The sequence below is a fragment of the Oxyura jamaicensis genome, chromosome 4 (assembly GCF_011077185.1).
Source record: "Oxyura jamaicensis isolate SHBP4307 breed ruddy duck chromosome 4, BPBGC_Ojam_1.0, whole genome shotgun sequence".
NCBI lineage: Eukaryota > Metazoa > Chordata > Aves > Anseriformes > Anatidae > Oxyura > Oxyura jamaicensis.
This window is the reverse complement of record NC_048896.1, coordinates 58,540,917-58,563,679: the sequence shown is the minus strand read 5'-3', so window position 1 is coordinate 58,563,679 and position 22,763 is coordinate 58,540,917. Positions and strand designations below refer to the sequence as shown.

The window sequence follows — 22,763 nt, the reverse complement described above, 5'->3', positions numbered from 1 at the left end:
AATAATCTGGTCCAGTGTCCAGATTCAGCACAGTTTACCTTCTGCAAATCATGATATCCTACATGAATGAGATGAAAATATAGCTGAATTTCTAGTAGAAAGCTCTAGTGAGTTTGAAATGGTGTCTCCTGGTCAATATATGCATAAGGAAGCACTGGGTGAATTTAAGCCTGTCTTAATTCCGCATCATCCCCACATTAAGGAGAAAAGAAAGTTTATCTTGCTACCTGCCAAAGACCAGAATTTTGGCTAACTGCCAAAGATAATTCTTGGAATTACGTGACCTAATTGGTACTTTTGCTTCTGACAGTGAAGATCCTTGATATTCAGGAGTGCTCAGAAGCATCCTTATTTGAACAGGAGGGTACCTAAAAGAGAACTTAAAAGGCATTTGAGAACTTTCAGGATCTTATTTGCAACTCTAAACAATATTGCATATCACCTAGAAAGGCAATACTACCTTCATGTGTTTTGTTGCAGGTTAAAGGACCAAGTCAAGACATCTGCCTTGTACCTGTTTTTTAAAAAATAAGTCCACAACTGAAGCCAAACCTGGGGCTGCTGCTGTGCAGTTAAGTCTTATATCAGCTCTGTATTTTTTTCTAATGTGGAAGGGAGGTGCTGTCATAACTGCTTGGCTTAATTTAAAGGATATACTCAAAGAAAGGGCTGGAGATCTAGACTTATATTAGCATGTTTAAACCTTGATACCTTCAGTTAAGGAGGCTGGCCTAAGCATGGCATTTGGGCTATCTATTCTATCTAGGGAAGGAATAAGCAGGAGGTATATTTGGGAGAAAAGTGGGAATTTGTCAGGGTTGTTTCTATTTTAATTGAATTACAGGCTAATACAAATTGTGTAAAAATTCAGGAATCAAGAACTACTGCAGAACAGGCAAAAACTTCAACAGTTTGCGGGGAACCTGGTTAAGTGATATGGGGGGTGACACAAAAGGTAGAAAAGACCAAGTATGCATAATAAAGCACAACAACAAATCTTCTTATGGCCTATGCTGCAGCTACCCAGAGAAAAACAAAGTAGAACCAAAAGACCTGACCTGTTACAGTGGCTGAGGGTAGCAAAGTCCTAAGGAAGAGCAGGATATCTATAATATGACCTTCAAAACACAGAGGCTGCAGGAGACAGCTGACCGGCCTTGCATTGAGTCACTAAATCAGTCATAAATCTGATTCCATGTGGGTCTGGAGCCAGCTGCATTCTGACCCCAGTGACAAGGGTAAGGAATGGGAGGGTGAAGAAATGTAATAATAAACTGGTGGTGTATCATGAACCTATTCAGAGACCGGTGAGAAAGTGCAGACTGTGTTTGAAATAAGACCATAAAGAAATGAACAAAACAAAAAAACAACAACAACAAAATACCTGTATATTTGTATCATCTGAAACTAATGTCCAGGATAATGTCCCCAGTTTTGGGGAGCAGGGGCTATGTTATATTATGTATGTATGTATGCATGTATGTATTTAAATAACGGAACAGGGAGGATGAAAAAATGAGTAATGGTTGTAGGAAGGGAGAGCTAAAAGAACACTTCATAAATCTTCTATAAATACTATTTTTGTCATAAAGATGAAACTTAGTTTTTTTTCATCATTAACCCAAGTGCAATGACTGAAAGGATCACAGATAATCACATTTATATTGACTACATGAGATTTCCTTTTGTATTCTGTCTTCTCATGTTATGGCTGTTTTCATATTGTGCATCTGTTCTTGTAGATTTTTTTCCCCTTTAATTAAATCCTAACTATTCTCATACTAAAATGTTTACATCTTGTTTTGACCTTGATTTTTGGACCCTTAATGCCCCAAAAGTCGCAAGGGACATTTATTCAACTATTCATGCAACCATTGGGTAGAGGAGCAGCACATTTCAATTTCATCCCAACTGCTTGCAAGTTTACAGTTAGGAAGATCTTCTGTAAGGTCCAGTGAACTCAGGACTGCCTGCCCCTATACTACAGTGTCAGTTAAGGGCAAGGAGTTAAGGAATTTTACCTAATTGGAAAAAAGTACTATTCCAAAATGAAATAAAAGAACAAGTGATTTTTGCTAGTGACTGTGGTCCCCCTCTAAATTGCATTACCAAAAAATCGGCATTCTCTGTCTATTATCGTTAGGCTTTTAGCTACTATGACTTTGTTTATCTTCCTTAAAAGGAAAACTATAAAAGCTAACATTAATGCTAGATTTTACAATGTTTATTGAGCTGCTTTTTAAAAAAATTCTGAGCTTGTAAAAGTATAATTATCGTATCCTAATAATTATAACAGACGACATTTCTCTTCCTCTTCACACTGTTTGATCTAAACTGCATATTTCTGATCTTCTTGTCAAAGACAGAGCTGTTTTCTTGGGAATATTTTGAACTTTGATGAAAGTTTTATGACACTTCCAACAAAACATGCTGCTCATTAAAGTTTTATAGAGAGAGAGCTCTATCTGCATTGTTTTCAAATTGTAAATATCTCATAATTGTCATCAATGAGTAGTTGATGAAGTACCTGTTCCCAGAAGCTTGTATCTGCAGTCAGGAGCTTGGTGTCTCAGATGAATATGTGCTTTCACTGTCCCAGAGTACCAAGACTTGGCTCTTTTTGTTTGGTTATGACAATGGTCCCAAAAGTCAAACAATGATGAAATTGATGATTTATTAATAACATTTTGCAAGGCATTTGCAGAGGAAACAAATTTTGTAGTCTTTAAATATCTTATTCAAATCTTTCTCTTTGTCATAAGAGGTACCAGGAGATTGGTGTCCTGTTAGTTTTCTTCATACACTTTTTATGAGTCAAAACTTTCACATCTGTCTTTGGATAGTAGTGGCTAGCAGTGGTTCCTCAACTATGTGAACATAAGCAGCAGTGCTCTTTAATCAAAGGGAATCCAGCTCAGACAACTGGCAGCTGATTCTAATTCTCCCTTCTACTAATTCTCCTTAAGACTTCAGCCTCAGGGAGTCATCTCAAAACAAACAAACAAGAAGATGTAAGTGACATACTTGACATATGTCAATTTCAAATCACTCAATATTTCCTGTAGTATCTTGGATAATTGTAGAGAGAAAGTGCCCCATTTAATAAAATGCTGTTCCTTTTTGAAAGCACTTGGGTAACTTGACTCCCAGACAGCATGAGGTTTTATCTTGTTGTTATGAAGATATAAAGACATTATTCAGATTTTATTTTTATTTTTAAGAGACAGTCCAATTAAAAATGAAAACATTATTATTTGATAGTTACCTATTTAGAACAAAGTACATTCTTCTTTTCTTCTAACAGCATGAGGAATACCTCTCTGTTTCCCTTCTGACTACATGGAATGTGCACACACAGAGGAAGCAGATTGCGTGTCTCAAAAGCCATGTACACTCCACAAAGCTGAAAGTAGTAATCCAGGTGAGTTGGACAGAGACTAAAATGCTTTTCCTCTGATGAGGTGTATGCTTTGCATATTGACAAGTGGTATTTTTCCTGAATCACCTCCTGAAGGTGAATTTTTGTCTTCATTGACAATGCAGGGAACCTAGGGAAATTGTCTGAATTTAGCTGGGTTAAGTGATTTGAGTACCTTTTTCAGTCATAAAAGTAGAACATAGACATTCATTTAAATTGTAGTGCTAGCAGAGCTACAAAACAATGATAATCACAATATAATTAGAATCTGTATCATGAGAAAGTTATGTATATGAAAGTGTTAGAATGACAATAAACTTCAGAAAGACAGATTTAATAAAATGAGGGAGCTCATCAAAAATGCCCTGAGGAAAAGTAAACTCCTTAGATATAGCATTTATTCTACTTAAGGAAACAGTAATGGTGTCTCAGGAGGTATTGTACTGCTGAACAAAATGAGAAATAGGAAGACAAGGAAGAAACTTACACAGCTAAATAGCAATTTTAAGTGATTGAACCAAGAAGAAATCCTTCAAAATCAGATCAACTGTAGAAACAGGAAAATAAATAACAACGATAAACGTGTATGAAGAACACAAGAAAGGTCAAAGCAAATTTCCAGAGTAAGTAATAAAATACATAATGAGAAATAAACCCTCTCTTTAAATACGTGTATTAAAATAGAAATGCTAGACCTGATGGATAAAACCCAATTTTGCTTATGTGAAGTATTATAAGTTATTCTGTTGGGACAAAAAAAGGTAAGGAAACAAAACTGGTAGTTTGTTGGGGACAGATATTTGGCATAAGCTTTTCCAAGTGAATTCAGCTATGAAATGTCTTAACATCCAACAAAATAATCCTGAAGACTGAAGAGATTTGGTTATGTCTGTATTTAAGAGGGTTTTAAGAGGTCTATTTAAGAGGGTCTATTAAGAGGTCTAATCCTCGCTAAAATACAATCACAGAATGTCTGTAAAATCCTGGTGGAAAAAGATCTAATCTGGACACTGTTTTAGGTATGGAAATTGTGTTTCAGTAATTGTTTTTTGTTTGTTTGTTTGTTTTTGTGTTTTATTATTATTATTATTATTTTTGAAATAGCAGTGGATATAGAATAACTGAATGAATTGGACTTTAAGTAACTGAGGAAGTTAAGTAGGCACAGGTAAATTATTTGTAAAAGCTGTGTTCCAATGTTTTACTCTTCCAGCCAGTTAAGCATTGGGACATGTTGTTCCAATGCTTAACTACTCTCTCTGTGAAGAAATTCTCCTAATGTCCAAACTAAACATCCTCTGGCATAACTTTAGTCTGTTTCTTTACATTTTATCACTTGCCACCTGAGAAAAGAGACTGATACTGTCTTCTCTGCAACCTCCTTTCAGGTAGTTGTAGAGAGCTATGAGATCTCTCTGAGCCTCCTCTTCTCCAAACTAACCAACCCCAGTTCCCTCAGCTCTTCATCATAGCTTTCTAGTCCCTTCTTTGGCTTCCTCGTACCTCTCTGCACATGCATGAGTAACTCAATATCCTTCTTGTAATGAGGGACCCAACAATGAACACAAGACACCAAAGAGAAGATGTTGCCTATAAGAAAAAGAGGCAAGAAACTACCTTTGCATGGTACTAATTAACCTCAGATGTGAATGGCAGAGGAGAAAAAAAAAAAAAAAAGGATCGCTGAGATGAATGAGGGTTTACCATGGATGGAAAAGCATAAAGGGTAGACCATTGAAGGAATCCAGCTGAGCCAAGCACAGGGAAGATGGACATGTAGTATAGAAACACTGATTTAGCAACTAGAGTGGGTTACAAAATGGAAGACATAATCTGCATGTAAAGTAATGCACATAAAATTGGAATGTTAAAGAATGACTTCCAGACTTCCAAACTGACTATTTTAGCATGGCTAAGTCACTGCCATTGTAGAAACCTCAGGAAACAAAAACAAAAAACAAACAAACAAAAAACCTTTGCTAAACACAGCTTCAGGCAGAAGAAAACAAACAAGATATTTAAATTCATAAAGGCAGAATGGAAGGAAATCATAAGGAAAATATTGTAATATATGTTTGTAAATAAGTGGTGAAGGTTTATCTGAATTGTTATGTTTGTCCACCTCTAAATATTGAAATTTTTTTGACTCATTTGAAAATATTATCTTATATGAAAAGAGTTAAAAATGAAAATACTATTTTAGAGAAGAAATAAACAGTACGGTTGGCAGAAATGTGGCTTAGAATTTGTTTACTTATTTAAGTATTTAAATAATGAATTAGGAAAAAAAGCCCTATAGCACAAATAGTTCTGTGGTAAATACTGCAAAATTCATTTTAGAAACACAAATCAGTTTCCAAAAGTACAAGTGCTCCTAGGAGTTGACAGTTGTCCTTTTGATGGTCTGTAACCTAAATAATGAAACTCTCCCCCTTTCTTTTCCTTTACTTCATTGTACCAGAAGCAGCCATTTACTGTTGAGACCTGTAAATACTGAAAAAATCCTGTGGCTGAAATACCACAGCCCTGAATAACTAGAGCCATTTTGTATTTGATCAAACTGGGGCCTTAGAAATAGGCAGGGCAGATTTTTATCCTTAGGTTGTACAACAAAATTATTAATCAATATCATATAGGTGTCTGCTTGAATCCTGTGTATCTCCTTATAGATGTTTTAGGCATTACTATTGATAATTATTACAGACATTTGCTTCTAATAAAGCACATGGTAAAAAACAAAACAAAACAAAACAAAAAACACAGAAAACCTAATAATAATAATAATAAAATCTAAGCATGCAGTGCAACATCATTCAAAGACAGTAGTACCTAACCAAATTTTTCCAACTAGTTTTCTTAAGTTTAGCATGATAAAAATATATGTATATAATCATAGATAAAGTTTATTTAAAGGGGAAAATATCATAGTGCATTCATGAAATATTTTAAAGCATAATTTGGAACTTTTTAAAGAATCATTTCAATGTAAAGTTTTAACTATATATGTACACATACTTACAGAAATACATGTGCCTTTATGTATGCATGTACACACGTAACATTTTATAGTATAAATACAATTAGATGATACTTAGAGGGAACAGAAATAAGAAAAAAAAATATTGAGCTGTGTTGATAAATTTAAGTGTGTTATTGGCCATGTCCTTCCTTTTGTTGTTATCTCCAAAGCATACTAGGAACCATCTTACATTCTTCCCCTGCCCACAAGTCCCATCAATGGGAGCTAGGGAAGGTTAGCTAATTCAGGCACAGCCTTGCTTCAAGCACAGTTCTGGTGCAGGCTTAAGAAGGCTTTTCCCCTCAGTCTGAAGGGCTTATTGAAAAAGGAAATCAGGAGCTACTTAACTCATCCAGTTCACTGCTGTAATTAAAAAAAAAATATGATGCTGCAAAAAGTCAAGTTGTAGTACTACGAGCTATGCTTGCCAAATGAAGCTAGAGTATACACTATCTACTTTAGTTCATAAGTCTGACACAACCTTTATATTTAGTCTCTGTGACCTTTTCTGAATTCCTAGTGATTTTAGGTAACTGTCTCTCTTGTGTTATGTTGTTCTGTGTCTACTGCTTTGTACATGATTGACTAAAACACGAGGATGCAAATACTTTACTCTAAAGAATACACCCCTCTGCAGATGTTAAATGATAGCAATGTCCCAAATGAGAAAAGCATCAGCTTCAAGAAAATGCAAAAAGTAGAAGTAAAAGAGGATAAAGCACCACATCACAGCCTTTTACCCAGGAACATGAAGTCCGTAGACACCAACTATGTACCTTACATGGATGAACTGCCAACATACATAAAAATAGTTATATTTGAAATCATGAGTTGACTCAGCAGAGCTTGGACGGTAATGCCATAATGCTTCCAAAATGTTCTCTGAAGGAAATCCCCATGTGGGAGAGGTGTGAGATGGAATGGTGATATAAAACAAGATTTGGTGCTCAATAACTGCTCAAGTCTAGATGGCATCACAAAAAAAAAGAAAAGAAAAAAAAGAAAAAAAAGAAAAAAAATATTTTCAGAGATGCTGAGCATCTGCTTGCTTAAATTGAAACAATGCTACGTACCTCACATTGAAACATTAAGTTATGCTTGCAAGTTTAGATACAGATAAACAGCTTCAGATATAAAGAACTCAGTTCACTAAGATGTTACGGAAGAAACAAAGCAGGGATTCAACCTATGTTTAAGAGCATGATATCCAATATAGCTGGTGTATATTCCTGTCTTTGACTAATGTTTGCCATCTAGAGAGAGACTCATTTGTAGTTCATGTGACCCTGCCTGTATCCCACACACTTTTATATGTAAATATTATTGGCCTCAAGACACTATATTCAATATAAAAATATTTATATATTTTTTTTCAGGAGACTGAAAGACTATTTTATAAAGGTCAGGACTAAAAATTGTCTCAGGATGGGAAGTGGGGCCACAAAGTCACCTCACTGGAGTCTGGAAAGACACGTGACTCTGGCACATTTATGCAATGCATTTGAATTTCATATCAGTTGTTTCCCAAGTAGGCATATTGACAAGACATAGTTCTATGTCTAGTCCTAGAGGCAGTGTAGATGTGTTAGTTAACTATCTCAGAAAAATTGGGTAAGATGCTGTGGTCTTATGGCCAGACAGCTTTTGTCCAATGTTAGTGCAGTGAGAATCATATCATGTCTCTTTGCCTTGTTCTCCACAGCCTAGTGTAGATGTGCTCTAGAAGCACATGCCTCCCATCATCTTCAGAGAGTCTGTGGAAGCATTCCTGGACATGGTCAGTGAAGTGGTACAGCAACAATATTATGGTAAGCTGCTGCATGACAGTTTACAAACACCTCATGAAAGGCAAAACTGTATGAAACTATACTTCTAATCACAAACAAGTGGATAAATTTATTATAATTTTGGTATTATAAAACATGCTAGTATTTGAACAATTTTTAATGCATGTATCATGCATCAAATAAAAGGAATGTATCATGACAAATGTGACTAAAGTAAACATGTTTTTGTTTGTGCCTCTTAAAATTATTTTATCTTAAAATATCAGGACTTCTTGTCACTGCTCTCTGCTGTGCACTTAATGAACTGGAAAGATATTTAATGATTCTTTAGAATAGAGGAAATGGACAGTTTAAAGTAGCTGGCTTGTGACAAATTCAGAGATGTTAGAATTGCACTGCAATTAATAGTAATTTCAAATAATTTGACTTGAATGGACATGTGCTTATAGCATAGGACTGTCTGAATTTGGAAGTAGATCAGACCAGATAGCATATTATGCCCACCTGTTTATAGTGAAATTACCAAAACTCTATGTTGGAGCTTGCCATTCCCACCTGAAACACATCCCAAATTTCCCTTTCAGATGGAGCCAGATAGTTAAGATTGGGGAATGATACATGCCCCAGAACTGTCTGGTTATGGTGTCAATGTGATCAGAAGGTTGAATCAGACCAATGCCATAGTTTTATTCTCTGTGAATCTCAAGCTCAGCCTATGTAAATTGCTTTTGGGTATTGTGGTTAACTTCAGTGGACATTAAGCCTTTTTTCAGAAGATAATGCCTTTGTATATGAAAACACCACATCTAGCTGAGAGACTTTCAGGACAGTGAATGCTGGAACTCCCGTCCGGTTCTGCCTGAGGGAGGCTCTTCCCTGGCTATTCTCACCTCCCCACTGTTTGGTCAGAGCCCACTGAGCTAGAGGTTCCTTCAGAGGGGCCTGGGAGGGTTGTTCTTACATCTTAATCTCACAGCAATACTGTGGTATCTCAGACTAAAAATTTACACATGTGCTTCTTCACTTTTGGTGTCCTGGATGTTCCTATGGAATTGTCTGGTAAAATTTTTCAAGAATCACAGTCCAAACAATACCTATGCAGTTATCTCTCTGAATGTTAACTGAAAAAATTTAGAAGGCTAAACCATTTTTTTTTCTTTCTCAATTATAATAATACTTGAGGCAAAGGCCTGCATGTTTCAAAAAACAGAAAGGTAAACAATTTCCAAATTTTTGTTATTCTGCTCATCTATCAATTTCCCCTTAAACTTCAAGGGAACTTCAATCTGTGACATCCCAAACCACATTATTTCTGTTAATATTTCCTCCTGATTACAAAGTCATGATTTTATATTCAGGGAACAAGAGGTACACCAGAAACTGCATATGAAATCTTGTAGCTGACCAAGACAGTTCTCATTTTGAAATCTGACCCCTAAATATTCTAGCAGTTGTTGTCCTGTTCATTAAAAATATGAGAGAGATCAAATAAAATACCTTCCTGGAAATTGCATTCCATTGTCAGAAGAAAAAGAGCAGCTGGTGAATTATCTTCTGTGAATTGCTCTCTTATCTCTAAGATAAATACATATATTTTGCAATAATATGTTCCAGACTTTGCTAAAATAGGCCTGTGGTTCTTTAAGTGCTATCTGCCATATTGTATACCTACATATGTAACCCTTATGCTTCAGAGATTAGGATGATTAGCAGAATACAATACTGGCTGCATGTGCACAAGAAGTAAGCATCATCCCTTGTGGAAAAATCTTGTAATTAGGTGCTTGACCATGTCACAACAGTTCCAAACAGTACAAATGTATTCAGTAGGAAAATGCAGTCTGTATTCTAGGAAGAATAGTATTGTACTGCATTTATTATTATTGCTTTTATAACCAAGTCATCTATATTCTTCAGTAAATTTGCATTCAGTCAACTTCGGACCTAAGTATCGGTATGTTTCCGTAACTTATAATATGAATCATATTGTCTGCATAACGCAGTGAGCTTTTATGAGTGCAGATAACTCAGAAAGCATATGTTTTGCAAACTCCATTTTGTCCTGATATATTCTTTTCATTACTGTTGATTGATTTCTGACTATTTCTGTAAAGGCGGTGGTCTATAAAATCACTACATTGTCTATGCCTTCAATGGGAAAGACATTTGCCCTGAGCTGCAAATGGAAATTAAAATATATTGCAAAGGTGAGGGGAGGTGGAGAGGTGGGTTAAAGTTTGTAGCTCTGTAAGTCGTAGTGGTTATGAAGAGGAAATTCTGGGAAAACGTGTCATTGGATAACCATAATGATGAAAGAAGGAGACTTCAAAAAAGAACCTGTTCCTGCTGTTTCTCTGAAAGCAGAATCTTGGAATCTTGTTTAAATCTCTATTGCCACAGGATCAGGCCTGCATAAAGGCAGAGAACAATACAAATACTGGTGAAGGTGGATAAACTTGAGAGTTACAAAAAAAAAAAAAAAAAAAAAAGATATATTGTGTTTTATTTGGTTTAATTGCAGTGAAATTAAATGAGAATTCTATTTTGAGTTATTATCTTGCATTAGACTAAGTATCTCAGAGTGATTTATAGATCTGAATGAGTTAAGTGTCAGGCTGAGAAAGATCATTACTACACCATTTTACATAAGCACATTTTTATGTGCCAAGGAAACTACAGCTTGTTCCTCAGTGAGCCCTCCAGTTAAAAAGCAAAATGAAACAAAATCAAAATCATGGATTCCAAAGGAGAGGGAGTTAGGAGAATTTTAGAGGCTTGCTTGACAGTAGCTTTCACTGTTTTTATCACCTGAATACAACAGCCTTATCACTACCACCTGGAATAAAAAAATAATTTGTATCCACTTAAATTGTTAAATGGAAACCACCTAAGTTCATTAGAGCCCACTGGAAAAGAGTTGGTCACGTAAGGTTTAAAGCAGGGGGGTGTTCTTTCTCTCTTGGGCTTTTTTGCAGCTTTTTACTTCACTGGAATAGACTAGCTGATATTGACGTAGTCTCTGTGGGACTGTTGCAACACTTGAGGAATGATGCTTTCACTGAAAGTAAGTTTTGTTGGGAGTGAAGCTGGTGTTGTTAACAGCCCTACCTAGCTCTGAGTCTTATGAGTTATAGGGTTGAAGAGAGTATGTGAATGTTTCATGGTTAAACATATGCCTCCCTTCAACAGCATAATAACCAGATACAGAGGTGGGTGGTGCAGACTTTATCAATATAGGTGACTCAATGGTATTTTGAAAGCTGAAACATGAGAACTGTTTGATGACTTAGTTTAAGTTCCAGAAGTGGGAGTTATTTTAAATCTTTTTTTTTTTTTTTTTTTTTTTTTTTTGGTGATGTTCTCTCTGCCTAACTGGATAATGAAAAACATTAAAGGTGGGGTCATACTCTTTCTGATAGACATATGTGTATGTTTTGCACATGTGTAATGCTGTTGTGTTTGTGATGTTGCATGCATAAAGAAATGAAAGTGCCAGCAGTGAAACTAAGTACATTGCTGGTAGGCACAGCAACAACGAAGCATAAGCTGGACTCTTATGATTGGTAGCTGCACATCCATGACTGGAACAAGGAATGGTCTGAACTTTTCCTTATCTAGCAAAAATAACATCCTGTATATGCAGCACAAGAGTGCAGGTAAGCGTTCATACCAATAAAAAGGCTGCTTCTCGTTGATGTGTGCATCATGAGCTCAGGTCAGGGTTTTCTTCTCCAACTCTAGGTTGCTGTGGAGCAGTACTGAAACACCAGTTCGGTCTGCAGGAAGAGAGGCTTATGCTACTTCAGGCTTTACAGATGGCTGACTTAGTGCTGCCACCTTGAAAAGCTGATGCTTTTTTCTAAACACTGAAAACTAATTGTGTTAAGTCTTTCTCTACTTCTTTCTGTGACTCTAGATACTGAGCTTGTTTTTCACAGCACACAAGAAAACAGTAGTGGTTGGGTTGCTTTCCTGTAGCTTGTGGTATTTTTTGGTCTCTTATTTTTCTTCCTTTTTTTTTTTTTTTTCGTTTGCCTGTTGGTAAGGAGCGTAACTTGTATGTTATTCTTAAATTCAGCAAGTGCATCAAAATTCACCATTACAGGCCTAACACACGTCTTTTTTAGTGGTAGGAAGGGAGGGGCTTCTAAGTTTCTGCCTTTGTGTGACATTAAGCCACAGAGCTGGATGGAGCCTTGTCTTAATCTGAGACATTTATAAACCATGCCAAAACAAAAGAGAACAACTGAAACATAGCTGAGCAGGGGTGATATGACTGATCCCTTGACTTCATAGAAAAGGGGAGACTAATGACAGAAGAACTGTGAGAAAGTCATTGTTACTGGATTTTGGGATACTGTCTTTGATGGGAATTTGATTAGTTAAATGTGTTCCCAGCATACCTGCTGCATTGATTCTCTGACCAGCTCAGGTACAAGGCAGTTGCTGTCAGTGGAGAGTGCAAGACTTGAAACATACCTTGCCAAAATGTCTTAGTCCTTGAGCTGGGAGGAATATCTTTAAAAGAGAGAGGGTTATTCTGTCTCTGAGACTGTTTAAGAGATGGATAGTAATTCAGCTTTCCCTTTCATGCAGTTTCTCAAGTCCATAAACTACATAATTTGCAAAATAAAACATCAGGAGTCCCTTTGAAGATTTTTTTTTTCCTATTAAGTTTGTTTATACAATGAATTTCAGATGCAGGCTGCTCTTTGAAAATTATTAAAACCAGTTCTTCTGTTAAATGTAACTTGTCAGTGGGGCAGGGATTGCTAGCAATTCCCTAATGACGCTGGTGATCTTATTACCTCACATCTAAAACATACCAGTCCTGAAATGGTCATGGAGTCAGAAAGTCTTGTATCGTTTTTAGTAAGCCTAACAATTAGATGCAGCTTTTGCTATTCTGAGATTCTGGCAAAGTATTTCTGGATGGTGAATTCCTATGCTTAGTCTTCCATAATTAATATGGTCTAACTGTATGGGATTTTAGGTTTCTTAAAATAATAAATATGAATTGGAATTGTATCTTAGAATGCTATTATATTTGGGAAAATTAGACACTTTTTAACTTAGTGATTTTAGTCTTTGACTCTTTCACTATTATTGGAAAAATTACTCTGTTAGCAAAACTGTTTGTAAATGGTATACTATTTAAAATATACATTTACATTACTGTGTTGGTTTTCCATTTTCTGTTTAGCACAGAATAGCTAAGCACTACGCCTTTCTTCCATGATGTTTTGCCACCATGAATGAAGCCACGTGAAGAGCTTCAAAAGTTAAAAAATCATTGATGAACTCTAGTTTCTAGTGCAGGAATCCCACAGTCTTGAGAGACTTGGTAAATTTTGAGTTTGCTGATGTCTGGAAAAAAATAACCCTGGATAATTCAGTAGAATTCCTGAATAAAAAAAAAATATTGAAATTTGCCAATGGATGCAGATACTTCTGGGGTAGACGCAGCAGGACCTTTGTGTTATATGATATTTTCTAAACAGAAAGGAGTAACCTCTTCCTTAGTGTAATGTCATCAGCCAGATTTCATCACAAATAGTTTTCAGTTTCGTTTGCAAAGCCAGGCAAATTTGATTTACACATAGATGCAGCTGCTGAGTTTGAGTTTAGTTCATGTAAAGTTATGAAAACTCATGTTAGAATTCCATCAGTTACTCAATTCCAGTTTCTCTCCATTCCTTGAAAGTGAGAAGTTTTGGTATCTTGAAAGTTTAAAATCCAGATTTCATAGCCTTTGATATAGCATGCCTGTTTCTCACACGTTCATAATAAGTAAAGCTATCTTTTACTCCTATAACCAGAAGGCACTTGAGGCCAGTCTCCTGGGATTTGGAATATGATGGTGAGTTTCAGTTTCACTTTGATGTTTCATTTCATGACAGCCACAACAAAAAACCTAAGGTAGCTCTCCTCTTCAAAGAGGAGATCCAATTCCCAACAACAGATGTGGTTTTTGCAGTGTTCCTGCCAGGTATGATTTGGATAGCACTGTCACTAGCAATTCAGATTTTTTTCTCCTGTTTTCTGAATCATCTTTGGCATTACATTCTATAATCTTATTGTAGCTCAGCACAGCTTTGGCCAAAACTTATGCTGAAGCCTATTGTTCCCCTTGATTATGGCTATTATTATTTTTAATATCTAATTAGTGATGGAGAAGCTTAGTTTCTTTATTGTTCCTTCCTACAGCTGAAAATTTGTGATGAAATCCAGACTTTCATCTGGCATGGACTAATGTAGCTCCATAAAGGTCGATGCTGGTTTACACTAGAGAGAGTTTCTCACAATAGGATTGGGAGTTCATATCCTCGAGTCATTTTTCTGTTTTTTACTAAGGTCTGTTTAGTTTTTTGTTGTCATTGCTTTATGCATCAGAAATAACACAAAGGATTAATTTGTCTCTCATTTTCCTCTCTGCCTAATGGGATAAGAAGTAGCATGGTTTTCACAGAGTATTAGGGATTGGAAGTGATGTTGAAAGATCATCTAGTCCAATCCCCCTGCTGGAGCAGGAACACCTAAATCATGTCACGCAGGAACACGTCCAAGCAGGTTTTGAAAGTCTTCAGAGAAAGATACTCCACAACCCCCTTGGGCAGCCTGTTCCAGTGTTCTGTTACCCTCACTGTAAAAAAGTTTTGTCTCATATTTAAGAGGAACCTCCTATGTTCCAGCTTACACCCATTGCCCCTTGTTCTATCATTGAGTATCACTGAGTAGAATCTGGCTCCATCCTCCTGACACTCACGCTTTACATATTTATAAACGTTAATATGGTCACCCCTCAGTCTCCTCTTCTCCAAGCTAAAGAGACCCAGCTCCCTCAGCCTTTCTTCGTAAGGGAGATGCTCCACTCCCTTAATCAATCTTGTGGCTGTGCGCTGGACTCTCTCATGCAGTTCCCTGTCCTTCTTGAACTGAGGGGCCCAGAACTGGACGCAGTATTCCAGATGTGGTCTCACTAGGGCATAGTAGAGGAAGAGGAGAACCTGTCTTGACCTACTAACCGTACCCCTTCTGAAACACCCCAGGATGCCATTGGCCTTCTTTGTCACAAGGGCAAAGTGCTGGCTCATGGTCATCCAGCTGTCCACTCAAGTCCCTCTCTCCTTCACCCCTTTCCAGCAGGGCATTCCCCAACTTATACTGATGTCTGGGGTTGTTCTTGCCCAGATGCAGGACTCTACACTTGCTTTTATTATATTTCATTAAGTTTCTCCCCGCCCAATTATCCAACCTGTCAAGGTCCTGCTGAATGGCAGCACAGCCTTCTGGCATGTCAGCCACTCCTCCCAGTAGTGTCATCAGCAAACTTGCTGACAGCGCACTCCATTCCCTCATCCAAGTAATCGATGAATACATCAAACAGTACTGGTCCCAGTACTGACCCTTGAGGCACTCCGCTAGATACAGGCCTCCAACTCACCTCTGTCCCATTAACCACAACCCTCTGGCTTTTTCCCGTCAGCCAGTTTAGAGTCCACCTCACTACCTGATCATCCAGACCACACTTCCTCAGTTTAGCTGTGAGGATGCTGTGGGAGATGGCGTCAGAAGCTTTACTGAAATCAAGATACACCATGTCCACTGCCTTTCCATCATTTATCCACCCAGTTATATCCTCACAAAAGGTTATCAGGTTGGTCAAGCACAACTTCCCCTTGGTGAAGCCATGCTGACCGCCCCTAATGACCCTTTTATCCTTGGTATGTCTAGGGACAATGTCAAGGATAAGTTGTTCCATCACCTTAGCGGGGATGGAGGTGAGGCTGACTGGTCTATAGTTACCTGGGTCCTCTTTCTTGCCCTTTTTGAAGGCCAGAGTGACATTTGCCTTCCTCCAGTCCTCAGGCACATCCCCCGATGCCTATGGCTTAGCAAAGATGATGGAGAGTGGTCTAACAATGACTTCTGCCAGCTCCCTCGGCACCCATTTATGCATCCTGTCAGGACTCATGGACTTGTGGATGTCCAGCTTGCTTAATCAGTCCTTACCACAGCCCTCATCAACTAAGGCAAACTCCTCTTTTATTTCAGCTTCGTCTAGAGCCTCAGGGGTATGGGGCTCCTCAGGAGAGCCTCTGGCATTATAGACAGAGATGAAGACATTCAGTAAATTTGCCTTCTCTTCATCTTCTGTCACCAGCTCACCCACCTTGTTCATTAGTGGGCCTACATTGCCTCTAGTGTTAGTTTTATCCACAATGTATTTGAAGAAGCTCTTTCTATTGTCCCTGACCCCTGTTGCAAGATTGAACTGTAGGGAGGCCTTAGCATTCCTAGTTGCCTCCCTACATCCTCTGAAAACTGCCTTATATTCCTCCCAAGTGGCTAGCCTCTCCTTCCATGATGTGTAGACTCTTCACTTCCACTTGAGTTTGCCCAGCAATTCCCTGTTTAACCATGAAGGTCTCCTGGCTCTCTTTCCTGACTTTCTACCTGTTGGGATGCTCTGTTCTTGAGGTCAGAAGAAGCAGTCCTTGAATCCTAACCAGCTATCTCAGGCCCCTTTTCCTTCAAGTACCTTGTCCCATGGGATTTCCCCTAGAAAATGATTGAAAAGGTCAAAGGTGGCCCTACTGAAGTCCAGGGTTGCAATTCTACTCGGTACTCTGTTCCTGCCACATGAGATCCTAAACTCCACTATCTCATGGTTGCTGCAACCAAGGCTGCCCTCAACCTTCACCACTTCAACCAGTCACTCCTTGTTAGTGAGGACAAGATCCAGCAGCACTCCTCTCCTAGTTGGCACGTCCACCATTTGCATCAGGAAGTTAGCATCAATACACTGAAGGAACTTCCTGGACTGCAGATGGCTGGCTGAGTAGGCCTTCCAGCTAATGTCAGGGTAGTTAAAATCCCCCACAATAACCAGGGCTGGTGTTCATGAGGCTGCAATCAGCTGCCTATAGAAGGCCTCGTCAACTTCCTCATCATGATCTGGTGGCGTGTAATAGATGCCTACAGCAGTATCTGCCATGCCAGCCTGCGCCTTAATTCTCACCTACAGACTCTCTCAACTCGTTCCTTATCCACCCCAGACAGTACTCAGTCCAACGTAGTTGCTCTTTAATGTAAAGAGCAACTCCACCTCCTTGTCTTTCTGGCCTGTCTTTCCTGAGCAGGACATAACCCATCCATGACCACATTCCAGTCATGTGAGCTGTCCTACCATGTCTCTGTAATTGCCACTAGATCATAGTCTCCTGACCAAACACGGATTTCTAACTCCTCCTGCTTATTCCCCATGCTACGTGCATTGGTGTACAGGCACTTCAGGAAGTAAGCTAAGCATGCTAATTTCACTCTAGGAGGGTGGGAGGTCTCTCAGTCTTCATCATCGCTTGGGAGCTGCCCTACCGGTGCAAGCCTGGCTACAACCCCCTCCCCCTTTGAATCTAGTTTAAGGCTTTCCAGATGAGCCCTGCTAATTCCTGTCCCAGAACCCTCTTGCCCTGTGAGATAAACCTTTCCCGTGTATTACTGTCAGGCCTGATGTCTTATAAAACCAGCCATTATCAAAGAACCCAAAGCCCTGCCTCTAGCACCAATCTTGTAGCCAAGCATTTATGGATCCTTCTATTCTGTCCCACATAATCACCCCAGAATGGAAGGAGGGAAGAGAAAATGACTTGTGCTCCAGACTCTTTCACCAACTGTCCCAAGGCCTTGAAGTTTTTCTTCATTCACCTACGGGACGCAGCCTCCTCTCCACCTATCTGGAAGATCAGTTGGGGTAGTAGTCTGTGGAGCGCACCAGGCTGGGGAGTGTCCTGGTGATATCCCTGATTCGGGCTCTAGGTAGGCTACAGACTTCCCTTTGATGAGGGTCAGCACTGCATATTGGGCCCTCTGTTCCCCTCGGAAGGGAATCTCCTACTACAATTACCCTTCTTTCTTTCTTTTCGGAGGCAGTCTTGAGGTGTGGTGTCAGCTGCCTGTTCTGATGTGACCTTGTAGGTGGGCCTTCCACCACATCCTCACCTACCTCTTCTTCAAGATGCAGGGCCTTAAAACTATTATGGAGGGGCACCTGGGGAAGCAAGCAAGGTAGGTAGGGAGGGGGGTTGCCTGTGATGCTGAAGAGGGACTTGCTTCCAACCCTCCTCATTGTTTTGGTCCCCTCCTTCTGCCTGATAGTAACCGGGCAGGGGCTCCACTGCCCTCTGGGGAGCATCTCCCTGGTGCCCTTCCCTCTGGCACACCTGAGAGTTACTCCACCAGTCTATCTCCTGCTGACACAACCTCATGCCCCTCAGTCCAACCACCTCTTCCTTGAGCTCAGCCACCATGGTGAGCGGACCTTTCACCTGAGAACAGGCATTCTCCAAGCTGCCCTGCCCTGGCAGCAGCAAGCTCAGGCCCTCCCTGCAGCCAGAGGCCTGAACAGCCACATCTCTGGTCAGGCCCCGCCCCTGGGTCTCCACAGTCTTTTTGGAGTGAGTTTTCCATGCATATATTTGTGAGTTTTGTACTTGAGAATTTTCAAACAACTTGTACTAATTGCAATTGTTTTTCTCCCTGATAAGAGACTTTGTATATATTTTACCCTACCAAAACCAGAGACACCGTAATCACCACAGCTAGTGTAAGAGAGTGATTTTATATTTGTTTTTGTTTGCAAATGTGTTAGGTCTATGAATACTAAATACCATAATTACAAAAGTAGTGTTTATTATTAAGATGTAAAATGCAACCGACCTTCTCTATTTCTACATGAATCAGAGTCTACTTCAATGTTATGTTCCAGATACGTGCAGTACTGAACTTTAACTAATGGCATGAGAGTAGTTCTACTGATGATAGTGGACTCTCATATGAGAGTGGTTTAGCATCTTTGAGTTTAAAGACATGCATTCAGTGAGTAATCTCCTAAAGAACTTGGTTCAATTATATTATTAAATGAAAATGGAAGAAGAAAAAAAAATGATGTATACAAAGCGTTCAAACTTTAATTTCATGTGAAGTTTTAAAATTTCAGTGATCAAGTTATTTTAGTAAAACTTAAATGATTACTCTAGATACAGGAATATCTTATTTAAGGCCTTTGATTAAATGTTAATCAATTATTCAAAATTTGCTTTTTTCCTGCTCATTTTCTTTTTGCTTTCAAAAGTTCAAACATCTTGAAAGTAAAACATTGTTCTAGCCTCCATGTTTGGATAGGATGTTTTTCATGTTTTGCCTGATAGTATACAATGTTTTTTGAATAACCTATAAACATTTGTGTATTTTTTTCATGTTTGTGTTGCATTGAAAAAAAAAAAATTGTACTGTAGGTTGCCCTCTACATTTTTTTAAAATCTAAGTAACTAAATAATACCTTTACAATTCAGTATTGTATGTGTACTATAGCAATGTGTTGAAAGGCTTAGCCAGTCCAGTAAGAAATATAATTGTATTACTCTGATAGCTAAAATAGAACTTAAATACAACTAACTTTTTACTAATATTCTACTTGCTAAAGCATGTTTCAACAAGAGTGAGTGCAGCTTTTAAAGCTTATAACATGGAATTACAGGCTTTGTATGTGTGTCTGTGAGTGAATTTCTGTACTGTGAACTGGCATTTCATTAGAAATAGTGTATTAATATCTAGACATCCTTAATGCTAACCATTACAGAAATTCAACAATTATCACTAGAAATATTTGTCATGTTTTGAAGATAGATAAATAATAAATAGAAATATAATTTCTCCCTTTGATTAAAAATCAGTGAAGCATTTAATACAGGCTCCTGCACTTTATTTTACACATTAGCTAATGGCTTTAAGTAGTGTAATCCAAGTTCTTGTGCTTGCAATGATGGCAGCATCCTCCTTTTCTATGCAGTGGAGCACTACACTCTTTGTGGGGCTCTTATGATGTCATTGGAAGTGCTCAACCTAGGATGAAAGTAAGAATCATGAGAGAGATTTACAGATTATAAATGATATATTTCTTTTTCCCTTAAGTGGCTTAACCTTCAGCAAACCCTGTAATTCAGAGATGTCACTTTGGAGTTGGCTTTGTTCCAAAGGGAGAGGAAAATATGACCACTGCAGTGCCATTTATCAATCAGATGTGAATCCCTCTACTATATTGGAGCTTAGACCATGAGTCCTTTCCTCTAAGTAATTAATTTACATGAAAGTCTAGATGTAATTCAGCTTTACAATTTTATGAATAGAAGTCATTAGTAGTGACATTGAATAATTAAAAAATTTAGGTTCTGTGCACAAACTTAAAGCTCATTCTAATTAATTATTTTTATTTCTTTTGAAGTATTTTAGTGACTTTTTGAATAGAGAAATGTGTACAATACTTAATAAAGCTATTTACATCCAGGCAGATGACATTTCAAGTATTAATTCCTGGTTGATTTATCTTAAACATGTGCATGTACAGATATCTATCTATCTATCTATAACATACTGCTTCATTTTGGAACTTTATATTCAAAATTATGAAAGCCAATGAAGGCTGGGGGGGGGGGAGGGGGTGAAGTAAAAATTTAGAATCTCTCTTGACCAAAGTAAAAGTGTGTAGTCTGCAGTCTCTGTAGATCCTAGAGCTCCCAGTGGTTTCATGCCTTGGCTGACTTGATTTTAATTGAAGAAGATTATTGGCACATTTGGAATACAATTGGAATACATTTGGCACACATTTGAAAAGCTGGGAGACCAAAATAGACTTGAACAAATGAGAGACAGAAAGGCTTTATGGATCTTAAACATTTTAGGGAGTGGTGGCAGAGAAAGAAGGACTTCCCTTGTGGTCTAGTAATTTTATTTCTGAATGTTCACTGCCTGAGGCATCATTTAAAACAATTGTCACTGACGTTAGGCCTGACTATGAGATGTGTGTTTGTGTTTTTGGGGGGATGGTGGTGTGGTTCCCTTTCTTCAACTGAGAGACTTGTGACTGGAATTAGATTGGTGATGCGGTAATGGTTGATAGCTGTCTGCATAGCATCTGCAAGGTCTTTTAGTGCTTCTTATCTCTATCACACTTAAAATATTTTTATCGCTTCGCTTAGGGAAGTAGAAAGCAGGAGAAATGAACTTCACTGCACACAAAGTTAATAATTTTATATACTCTGTCTGTTCTGATGTGGTGCTATTTTCACTAGGCTGAGTAAGAGAATGGAGCATCTACAGAAGTTTTAAAATATGAACTTTAAAATTACATCTTAATGGTAAAAACTGAGGAGGAAGAGCAACTACTTAAACTAAGCAATAATGTGAAATATCTAGCAGTTATAAATAGGTCAGGAGTATATTTAAACTGGAAATTCAAAGGGTGATCAAACATAAAGTGACATTTCAGTTATGGTAGGGAGGTCAAAAAGATAAGATGTTCCATGATGGGAATTGATAAGTTTTGGGGGAGAATTATGGAAATGCTTGGGGGAATTTCGGGAGATAAAAAAATCAGAAGGGGGATCACTGAACCTGGTATATCCAGCGTGAACCAGTGTTTGTTTTATTGTCTTATGTTGTATACATGCAGTGTTTAAAGGTTTGTTAACTATTTGTGATGGAAATGAGAGGAAAGAAACTTTTTACCACTTGTAGATTTGTAATTTGGTCATACAGATCAAGCACTTATGTTTCTTTATTTGCTGCCTTTTAAAGTCACTGCTCGTTCCTAGAACTGGTGTGTAGATGTCTTGTCTCCACCCACCAGCCATGTCTCCACCAACACATGAAGGTGCAAAGACTTTGCAGATTCACATAAATTTCACTTCAGAAATTGTTTCTGCTGCCTCTTCCCACCAATGTGTTCCCCCCAAACCCCCCCCCCCCCACTCCAGGCAGTTGTATGATAACTGTGGTTTTGTTTGCATTTTCTTTTCTATTTTGCTTTCTAGATTGCACGATATTTTGTTTTCTCAAGTCCATAGAGACATGTTAAATGTTTTTATTAGTTTGTTTTTATACTGCGATGCTTTTGTTTTTTCTTCCTTGTATTGCAGGACCTTCAACTGGAGGTATTCTTAATATTTCCCACTGACAGTTAGTTCACTGTATATTATTTACAAGTTTTTCATTTTTGGCCTTTTAATGTAGGTCCTGTGTTTCTTGTAGTATGTTCAGAAGTGTTTGATAAGCCATGTTGAACAGCGGATGCAGTAAATTCTCAACCAGGATCCTGTGTAATGAGGAAAAATAATTGTTCAGCATATAAGGGTAGCAATTACTTTTATGGGAATCCATCAAGGTACTTCCACAGATTTTCTGGTTTACTTTCAACTAGAGACTAAACCATTATGTAGACTAAATGGTGTGCACTGCAGTCACAGCAATATGTATTCCTTCAGCTGGTGGCAAATAACCAGAACTTTAAGCTCCTTGAATGAAAAAAAAAAATGTGCCTTTGTATAAGAGATGCACACAAAGCAGAAGAATTAATGACAGAAAAGATACTAAAAACAGGAAAGGCCACAGAAACACGCAGAAAGAGGTGGAAAATATGTTGAATGATACAAGCAGGCTCTCGAACAAACAAACAAACAAACAGGAAGATCGACATAACAAA

General features: G+C 38.1%; 1 long non-coding RNA gene across 1 annotated transcript in view; it reads left to right on the top strand.

The window, feature by feature from the left end:
• Positions 1-3,307: 3,307 nt before the first annotated feature.
• The window catches only part of LOC118166991, a 144,404-nt gene continuing 124,948 nt past the window's right edge, over positions 3,308-22,763 (top strand). The window contains exons 1-2 of the long non-coding RNA XR_004750858.1: positions 3,308-3,421; positions 8,140-8,245. This is a non-coding gene — a long non-coding RNA (uncharacterized LOC118166991). The remainder of the gene's footprint in view (positions 3,422-8,139; positions 8,246-22,763) is intronic.